Below are 9,193 nucleotides of genomic sequence, written 5' to 3'. Positions count from 1 at the left end.
GGGAGGGAGCCCTGTGTGTAATAGCAGGAAAGTGGAGGTGGTGGTTTGGAGCTTTTTTTTTTTTTTTTCCTCTTTTTTTTTTCTCTTTTTTTTCTCTCGACCAAATCAGTGCTCTATCGATCACTAATTAGAATCAGCAGGGTCCAGATGGCCAGCCTCTTTAATGAGGCTAATTAGGGATCCAAATGTTTTCATATGATGCCTTTTTTTTTTTTCCTAGAAAGATAGAGTAGTGATGGAGATCTCACCTTCTGCTATAAGCACAGATCAGTGGCATAATTCTAGAGGTTTTAAAAGTAAAAGGTAAATGCAATAAGGTGAAAATAGCACAGGTTTTCAGCATGGGGGAGGCTTTGTGTTCTGCCTCAGTTCCCAAAGATCTCTTTTGATATCTACCCCCAAATACTTTCTCAAAAATAAAACCCTTTTCTTGGTAGGGTGACTCCAATTCACTTTCTCTTTTTTTTTTTCCCCTCTTTGGTGTGTGTGTGTGCTGCAGATTCTGCAGTCCTGAGTCATGGTCATGAGGAGAAGAGCTGTAACACGGTGATACAGAATTTCCAATCTCTAACCTGAGCAGACTGGTGAGTAGCTCCCGAGTTTTCCACCCTTGTTTTGCAGGTTCTCAATAGAGTGTCTAAGCAACTGCTGTTGGGTGTTTATTTGAACCAAAGGAGCTTCCTGAGCCTCTGTCCTCACCAGAGCTCCTTCTGTCTGCCCACCTGAGCTTCACAGGATGCCCATTTCTATGTTGCAGTGAGACCTGAAGACCTCTTCAATGCTTGCCATGTTCCTCTTCACAAGGCTCCCACAGAACATTTCCATTTTACAAATTGGGAATCAGGGAGAAGAAGGACTTTATGTATTGCTCAAAGGCATAAAATGAAGCAAAGAATCCCAACTCCAGGCTAACATTTGCTGCCAAATCAGTCTTCTTACTTACTGCCCTTCATGGTCATTAAGAAAGAAACCAGACTCCAGTTCTATCACGGGTCAGATATTTGCAACCTTTACTCTGATTAAGAAATACTTATTTACAAAGGCAACCACATTATTCTGATGTCAGTGGAGATGCCCGTATGAAAAACTCCCAGACCCACAGCCAGTTGTGGCTTTCAGAACATAGAATTTGTTTCAGTTCTGAACAGGTCTGCAAACTCAAAACGTTTTTGCTTTTGACCAATGAAACAATCCTTTTTTTTAATCCTCCTGTACATAAAATCATTGCTTTTTTTTTTTTTTTTTTTTTTTACAAAACACTTCTTAGTAATCTGAAGAGATGAAACCAGATTTCTCTTTTAGTATTCCCTAGAGCTATTCAAACTTTGTTTCTCTGCAGGCCTGCTCATCAGCGTGTGCACAGAGCAGCTCAGATCCCAGCTTGGATGCTTCAGGGTCACAGCCTTCATCAGGTGAGTGAGCTCCCTGTGTGGGAAATGGCAGGAGAGGGATGCCGTGCATTCCAAAATGTCTAAGGGTTATTTGGAAATGTACACGTCTGAGTGCACTGGACTGGATCAACCACAGACATTACGAGGTTTGCGGTGTGTCTGAGTGTAACAATAGCACCAGGAGTCTATATGAGATTTCCCGGACGTAGGGCTAATGCAGATCACATATCTTCCATTAAACACATGGCAGATCCAGGAAAGCTGCACTGGAGCTGTAGCACAGTGAGCTCCTCAGATGTGTAGGAAGCAATATCAGCGTTGCCCAAATGCATGACTTCATGGTGTTATGTACTTTTCACTGTTACCCGAAGCTGTGTGTAGGAAATTTCATTCTGAGCACTCACTCACTCACCCCTATGCCAGGAGGATGGGTCCCAGTCCCACTGAGGTCTATGCAGAGACCACAGCTGTCAGGAAATCCTGTGGTTCTTGCCAGAAGAGATCTCAGGGCTTTTATCTATCAAAAAGGACTGAGATAACAGTATTTAGAAGAGCTGGTGCTCTGAAAAATTGGTGGTAGAGAGAGCAGCTAAAAATGCCAATGTGTTTTGAGAAGTGATTGACCCAGGACCTGCTAGAAGCATTGCTGTAATTTTCTAGATTTTGTCAGGTGAGTGTCAGGAAATGTTTGTGGCAGTCAACCTTTTCCCCACATTCCTCAACAGACAAAATGGATAGAAAGAAGTGTCTATCTGGAGAGAAACCCTCTGACTGAGCAGAGAAGGGGAGACTGAATGCTCTCCTTGATGTGATAGAGGGGGACTTGCTTACACCTAGATTAGAAAATCAGGAATGAAGGTACATATTTCTTCGTTGAGTTTGATAAGCTCAAGCAAAACGTGTGTCTCATGAGTGGGACAGGCTGAAGCTCATAAGAAATGTCAGGATGGGTTGGATTTCTGACTGGATGAAGGCTGAGAGGGAACAGAGAAAGGCAGCCCACATGCCTAGGGTGCAGGAACACGTGGAGCCTGAGGGGAGCATAGGGCCATTCGAGGCGCAGGGTTTGTTGTTTGGATCCTCTCCTCCAGTTGAGCCTGGTTCTGCAGCACTGAGCAGATCATCTCCTGGAGTAGGGCTGCCTTGCAAGGATGTGCTTGGTGGAAAAGCTCAGTTCCCCCACCTGCTGCTGGCATTGCCTCACTTTGCCAGGCGATTTCTTCGTCTTTACAATGAATGAGAAAATGAAAAGCAATAGCCCTCCGTGTGCACCTGCACAAGGCAGGCACCTGCAAAGACAAAACAAGGTCTATCCTGTGACTTGCATCTGGCTGGGATCCAACAAAGCGATGCTTACACACTTTTGTTTCTGCAAAACTAAGCACATGCAGCAATAAGCTCTCTGATGACTGGCTGTGAAAGGCATATACAGGTTTGTTTCCCGTTTCCTTATCGCTGTCACTGCTCTGCATGTGCCATATAATAGAGGCATTTGCCAGCAGTAAGCCAACAGAACTTCCTGGAGCACACAGGGCCAAGGTTATCCCTGATACACCTTCTCTGGCTTCCCTCTGTGAAATCAATAGTCTTTCCACCTGGCTAAATTGGAACCATTTTTTCTCTTTGTTCAGTTAGTGAAAAGCATAGGGCATTGCATGAGGTTTTGCTGAAAAGTGAAGCGCAAATCCATCCTAATCTTCCATGAGAAACCTCACTGTTCTGCTCAGGGCTGCTCTGTCCTGACTGCCTGGGGCAGTCCTGTGGTATTGAAGGGGCAGATGTCACAGAGCTGGGCTGTTAGTGCCATGTGAAGCACCCCTGGAAAGCCAGATCTCATGTTATGCTTTCAAGAACAGACAGCCCATTTGGAAACTTTATTTTGTACCATAAAGTAAAATCAAGCTATAAAAATGGCCAGGATCTTCAAGAAACTTAAAATCTATCTATGCTGTACTGTATAACACATGAAGCAGCAATGATCCGTGCTCTGAGCAATCTCCAGACACAGGTGTTGTGGTACAAGCAGCTACAAGATATACAAGATACCTTCAAGAATGCTGCTAATTCACACGATCTTGAGTATCTTAATGTTGGCTTCACTTGGTTCTTACCCCATGCCTGCTCACCAAGCTCCTGTTGCATCGTCTCTGTGCAGGCTGTAAGGCTGGCAGTGGGAGCACAGCCAGATGCCTCTCAGCTTTTGGGCTGCCTTTGTCATGGCAGTGATGAAGTGATTGCAGGGGTGGTTGCTGTGCTGCTTGTCGAGCATCTCTCTCTATCTGAGAAGCAGGCACTGATGGCACATACATTTACCAGTATCAGTGCAAGAGTCCCTTCTTTGCTGAAGATCCCTGGGGAAATTAAAAACCCAAAGGCATGTAAAAGAGACCAACGGAATAAATCAACCAAAGACATGGAGACAGGGTGAAGGAGAGTGAAACTTGGTTGAAATGAGCATGGGAAAGCTGGCTCACATGCTGTGATCAGCTACAGACCCTTCCTTGGCCTTGTGGGAGTTCTTCTGTTACCGCTGGCTGCCCTCATCAGTCATTTCCAAACTGGGTTTGTTGGCAGTCTGAGGGAGGGAGGCAGGTAACCATTCACCTTTATGGAGATGAGGATGCTTTAGCCGACTTGGAATCTTACCCTGAGCGACTCCCCCAGGTCTTGCACTGAAGCCAGCTCTCCTGAATGCCTGGTACGTTACCTGGTTATACAGCTGGGAATGTTCCAAGAAATGCATTGTTTGGGATTTGTATGCTTTCCTTTTTTCCCCCTCGCTCAGAAATGCTGATGTGCTGAAATCAAAACTTGACGAGAGGAAGGAGAGATTCTCAGAAATTTCTTAGTGGAGCCATTTGGGGCCGGAGAGCAGAGGAGCTGTTACTGAAACGGTTGAAAGAGTCTGCATGAATAATTTCCAAAGTGGGATATTAATTGCAGGGACTTTTCACTTTGAAATGCAGATTGACTACCGAATTGCTCAGCTCCTGCCCTGTGAGTTTCTGGAAATGGCATCTACTCGAAGAGGTCCATATAGTGAGCAAAAACACATCATCTGTTATCAGCTTGGAAACTGGATCATGTCAAGAGCTTCCCAGCCCAGAAAGTCTGCCTAGTGCTGTGCCGGGTGCCCCAGAGGGAAGGCAGGGAGTCCTGGGTACGGAGCTGTGCATCGCTGTGCTCCACAAAGCTCTCAGCCTTCAGAAAGAAAACCAGCAGCTCTTACACTGTTGGGCTAAAAACCATCCTGGCTCAATAGAAATGGGATGAAATATGCTGTTTTACAGTAGCGGAGGCTCTAATTCAGTAATTTTTCATACCTGCAGTAGATTAAAGCTTTTCCCTGCTAAGCAAATCCTTCCTTGTTATACAAAGGGAATATATGGGCCAAAGTTTCAAATCCTCTTAGAGCATGCTCAGTTCACAGTAATTGTAATTAGAGTTTGACATTCAAATCCCTTAGGCAGCTTTGGAAATTGCAAAGCGGTCGCACCACTGGAGCCCTAATTAAAAGCTCAGTTATCCAACTGGAAATCAGAGCAGTGGTTCCATGACAGCGCTCCTAGAGCATAGTTTGTTTTACAAACCTGCACAAATCTAATTGCATCTCCTGCGCAATGGAATACATGATCCATTTGCTAGCAATATTTCCAGCAAATGTCAGAGAGGTTTGTTATTTTTTATAGAAGGAAAACTTCAAGTCTCAATTTTTAACAATAAAATCTGTTTTAGTGAGTTTCCCTGCTGCCAAATTAATGCTGAGTGTGCTTTGTTTTGCTTCTCTGTTTGCTCCTATGTGTCTAAGTTTCCTATTAGAGAAAGAGGGGGTGGAGAGGGGAGAAAGCAGGGAGGGAATTTTGGTTTTGTCCAATAAAGCGATGAGTCCTAAGGATAGGTAGAAATGAAGAATTTGTTCTCCAGGGTGCCGCAGAAGATGTTCCTTTAGATTTACAACAGTAAAAGAGAAGGAAAAATTATGTTCTATCAAATTCCATCCAGTTCCATAAAATTTATTTAAAGTAGAGTAAATGAAAAAATAAATACTTCGTTAGACTACCCTAGAGTCTATTATATGCAAGTAATTGAAGGAAAAGTTCAGAGCAAAGTCTGGAGTAGTTATTAATCCCATAGCTTACCCTCTTCAGCATGAGCTCTTGGCTCCCTTCCCGCTGAACGACTGGGACCAGGCTTTGACAGAAACATGGCATAGGAAAATATTCAGATGTCTTGTTTTCTGGAGAAAATCACACATCTGAAAAAAAGAAAGAAAAAAAGAAAGCATGACAGATTTTTATCTTTACTTAAAACTAAATTCCATTAGAACTCTCAAAGAGTTGCATTTAGGAAGACCACCTAGGCTTTTCTTGGGATAATATTGCAGATGCCTTGTTTGTAGCATGTGATGGGCTCCCTGAGTGCTCACCCCTCCTGTGATGCCCCTTTGTAAGGTGGGAGGCCGCTGCTTGTTAGGAGGAAAGCAATGGGACAAGGTGTGTTGGAGAATTCCTCGTTACATTGGTGTTACCAACAGACACTGGCCTCTCTTGCTCCTCTAAATGAAACTCTGCATTCACACACAGTATTGTGAAGTCAGCACATCCAACTCATTGGGCTGGAAAAAACGTCCTACTTTGTCATATGTTTTTTGCTCATACTTTTATTTTGTTATTTTGAACTTCTCTGGAGTTTCTATGTCATATAAATAACCTATTACACGTTTTGCAGCTTCAACACTTTTGTTTTCATATGAGCTTCATGAAAACAAGCTATTTTGGAGGATCTTTGAATTTTCCTCCATTTCTACTGGATTTAGTAGTTTTTGCTTCCTGTCCTAAGCTGTCCCAGAGCGGCCACCCATTAGAAGCCCTGCAGTGAGAGGCTTGGCAGTGCAAAGCAGTTAGGTTTCTTCTGGATGAAAAGCATGGTATAAACGTGTGATCATTACCCTATAACATACTCTTTTATAACTGCATTTTTACAGTCCCTGGCAGGGACTCTGTGCCATTATTTTTTTGTTTCTACCGACAGTGGAGAGAGGGGCGCTGACAATTTGTGTACATGTGTTCCTCATGTGCCTGTGTACTGTTTCAGTGCTGGAGCATTTCTGGATGAGGACCAGAATTTACTAATTATCACTTTAACCGCTATCCACAAAGAAGGGGGCGAGGGGGTGAAACCTCCAAAGAAAATAGTTAAAATCTTATTACTGATGCTTCGACAGGGCTGCCTTGTGTTGACAGGAAGAGATTCCTGCTGTGAAAGAGAAAGAAAGCTATGATGTCTTTTTCAAGGGAGGAGGAACTGCCTTTTTCTGCACAACAGTTTTATTGACGTCGTCACAGAAGCAGATTTATACTCCAGAAAAGTGCATTATAGGGGAATGGGACTGGAACAGACCAAGAGAGCAGCGCTCACACCTTGCGCTGAGTCGTAACTCACAGCTGGACCTCACGTTCAGCAAATGCACCGACCATGTGGCCCAAAGAGAGGAAAACTTGACATGAAAATACCTGTTAAAAGTCAGATTTGGAAAGTTCTGAGCAGGGCAAAAGGCTGCTTTCTCTCACCTCTCCCACAGCTCTGTGTAACTTTCCCTTCGTCTTTTGCAGCTCCACCAGCAGAAGCCTTGTCAGCTCCTGAGCCAACATCCAAATGCTTTCCTAACGCTTGGCTACCTTAGAGAACAGCAATGCTGAACCCTGAGAAGCAATCGAAGGTAATCTATCAGGTGCTGCCTGACGTTGGGCTGGCACAGAGCTCTTTTACCGAGCTCTGGTTAAACGGAGATGGCATTTGCTGGTTTTAGCCTCCATTCCATGCCCTGGTATTACCACCAGAAGCTGTTATCTGCCTATCGTCACTACCCCACACACTTCATAACTCCCGCACCAAATCCTACCTCCAGCTTCCCAGCCTGCCCTGGGACGTAGGGCTGGAAAAAGCATTTGCCAGTCAGCTCAGGAAGTCTTTAAAAGGTGAAAAAAAAAGGTTAAAGAAATGAGGTCTCCTTCTCCCCTCTTGTTGCCTTTCTTTTTCTCTTTTCTCTTTCTCTTTTTTTTTTTTTTTTTTTAATTACCAGCTGTGGGCTCTCAGTCTTTACCTGTCTGGTGTTGAGACCCATCCAACTCAGGAACTGACTGGGGATTTGGGGAACAACAAAGCAAATCTTGCAGGAAAATAGTGCCTGAGAGCTGTGTGATTTAAGGGCACTCCTTTCTGCTGGCACTGTGGCATAGGGCAGTGTCACCATCATGTGGGACATAGGTGGTCCCCTCCCCCTATCCCCAGGGTCCTTGTCCCAGTGCTGCAGCTCAGCAGTCACAGCTCTTGCTACACCCATCGTACAAGCAGTTCTTTCCCCTCCTTTCTGGGTATTGCTGGCAATAATGGCAGCTGCTTGCTTACCTCTTCTGAAGAAGCTCAGAGACAGCAACAGCGAAGAGTGGGCATGTTTACCTTAAAAATCCCAGGAGATGGGCATGTAAAGGTAAAGCATCTGACTGGGACCTTTTAAAAGCCTTCTCACACTGCAGGCTAACAACAGCAACCCGCTTGCAACCCACGTGAAGTCAGAACTTCATGTCACAGCACATCCAGGGACGTCCCAGTGCAGAATGCTCTCCTGCTCAAATATTCACAGACAACATTTCTTTGTAAGTCCTTTCAGCAATGCAGTGGCATTTGAAGAGTCATCATCTCTCCCTTTGCAAACAAACCTGGGCTTATCAAACAGACGCTGTACGTTTGTGACTTCTTTCCCTTCCGGGACGACCCACATTGCTGCAACAAGGCCAGCCCTGGAGACAGCAGGGGCATAAAGCACTTCTCTGCACACTGAGCAACGTTGTCATGAAACATGGGGCTGCTTCTACACCAGGATGTTTTATTCTGTGCAGATTAAGGCTGGTGGTTGGCACTTTAAGCAGTGCTTTGGTTGTCCATGCTTTGTGCTGCAGCTTTCCTTCAGTGACACATTACTGCTGTGCAACCTGACATTGTGTTTCAGTACATCTCCTCTCTGAGCTGCATGGATTCAGTTTTTGGGAGGGTTTCTGTCCCATTCTTCTCATATTAATTGGCCTGTTTGCTATCTATTCTATTAAACTATGAATAAAAGTTCACCTTTCCCACAACCAAGACAAATTTTACTCTAACTGAGCACAGCAGGGAGCTGTAGCACACCTCACTGGCCTTATCACTGCAGCCAGGCAGTGATTTGCAGCCAACAGCCCAGGAACTCAGAGTAAAACAAGAACTAGAGAGATGGGCATCTCCTCCTGGATCCCAAAGGAGTCTGCTTTGAGTTTTGGAGGGCTCCTGTGATGCAGTCAGACAATCAGTTTCTGACCAATAAACAGCAGAAACACAAATTCACATTCTTTGCGTCTCATAAAACAATAAAAGACAATTGCTAGCTTGGAAATTCAGATCTCCCATGTACTTTGGTGAATGGAAATTGAGACTCCAAATTGCTTATTGTTAACCACAATGTGCTGGGCTGCTTCTGCGTTTTACCCTTGATCCCCTTCCCACTCCTGCTATGACATCTTTGCTTTTTCTTACCAGTCTTTCAACCATGAACCCCGAGTCATCATCAGGTTTGTGTTTCAACCTCAGGTCTCCTGCCCATTCTCTTACTCATATAAAATGGTGCAATTAATTTATTGCAGTCTCGCCACAGTTGTTTTATTCATCATAACCATAAAGCTCCTGTGAAGTACGCCCAAGAGAGGCAATATCATTTTAACAAAACTGTCCTGATGAAAGAAAGCTGAGAACCCAGGGAGAAACAGCAAGCT

General features: G+C 44.5%; 2 long non-coding RNA genes across 3 annotated transcripts; one reads left to right on the top strand and one right to left on the bottom strand.

The window, feature by feature from the left end:
- Positions 1-496: 496 nt before the first annotated feature.
- On the top strand, positions 497-7,249 carry LOC128083064 (uncharacterized). Of its 2 annotated transcripts, none has more exons than XR_008207948.1 (3): positions 497-584; positions 1,340-1,412; positions 7,004-7,249. It is a non-coding gene; the product is annotated as an uncharacterized LOC128083064 (long non-coding RNA). The 2 variants fall into 2 exon arrangements; XR_008207947.1 differs by lacking the exon at positions 497-584 and adding an exon at positions 797-992.
- LOC128083063 (uncharacterized) lies at positions 4,026-8,105 on the bottom strand. Its single transcript, XR_008207946.1, has 3 exons — positions 7,800-8,105; positions 5,531-5,646; positions 4,026-4,277 (listed from the first exon to the last, which is right to left on the bottom strand). It is a non-coding gene; the product is annotated as an uncharacterized LOC128083063 (long non-coding RNA).
- Between the last annotated feature and the right edge of the window lie 1,088 nt (positions 8,106-9,193).

This window comes from Tympanuchus pallidicinctus, unplaced genomic scaffold, assembly GCF_026119805.1.
Source record: "Tympanuchus pallidicinctus isolate F22 unplaced genomic scaffold, pur_lepc_1.0 scaffold23, whole genome shotgun sequence".
NCBI classification, from domain to species: domain Eukaryota; kingdom Metazoa; phylum Chordata; class Aves; order Galliformes; family Phasianidae; genus Tympanuchus; species Tympanuchus pallidicinctus.
This window is presented reverse-complemented; position numbering and strand designations above follow the sequence as displayed.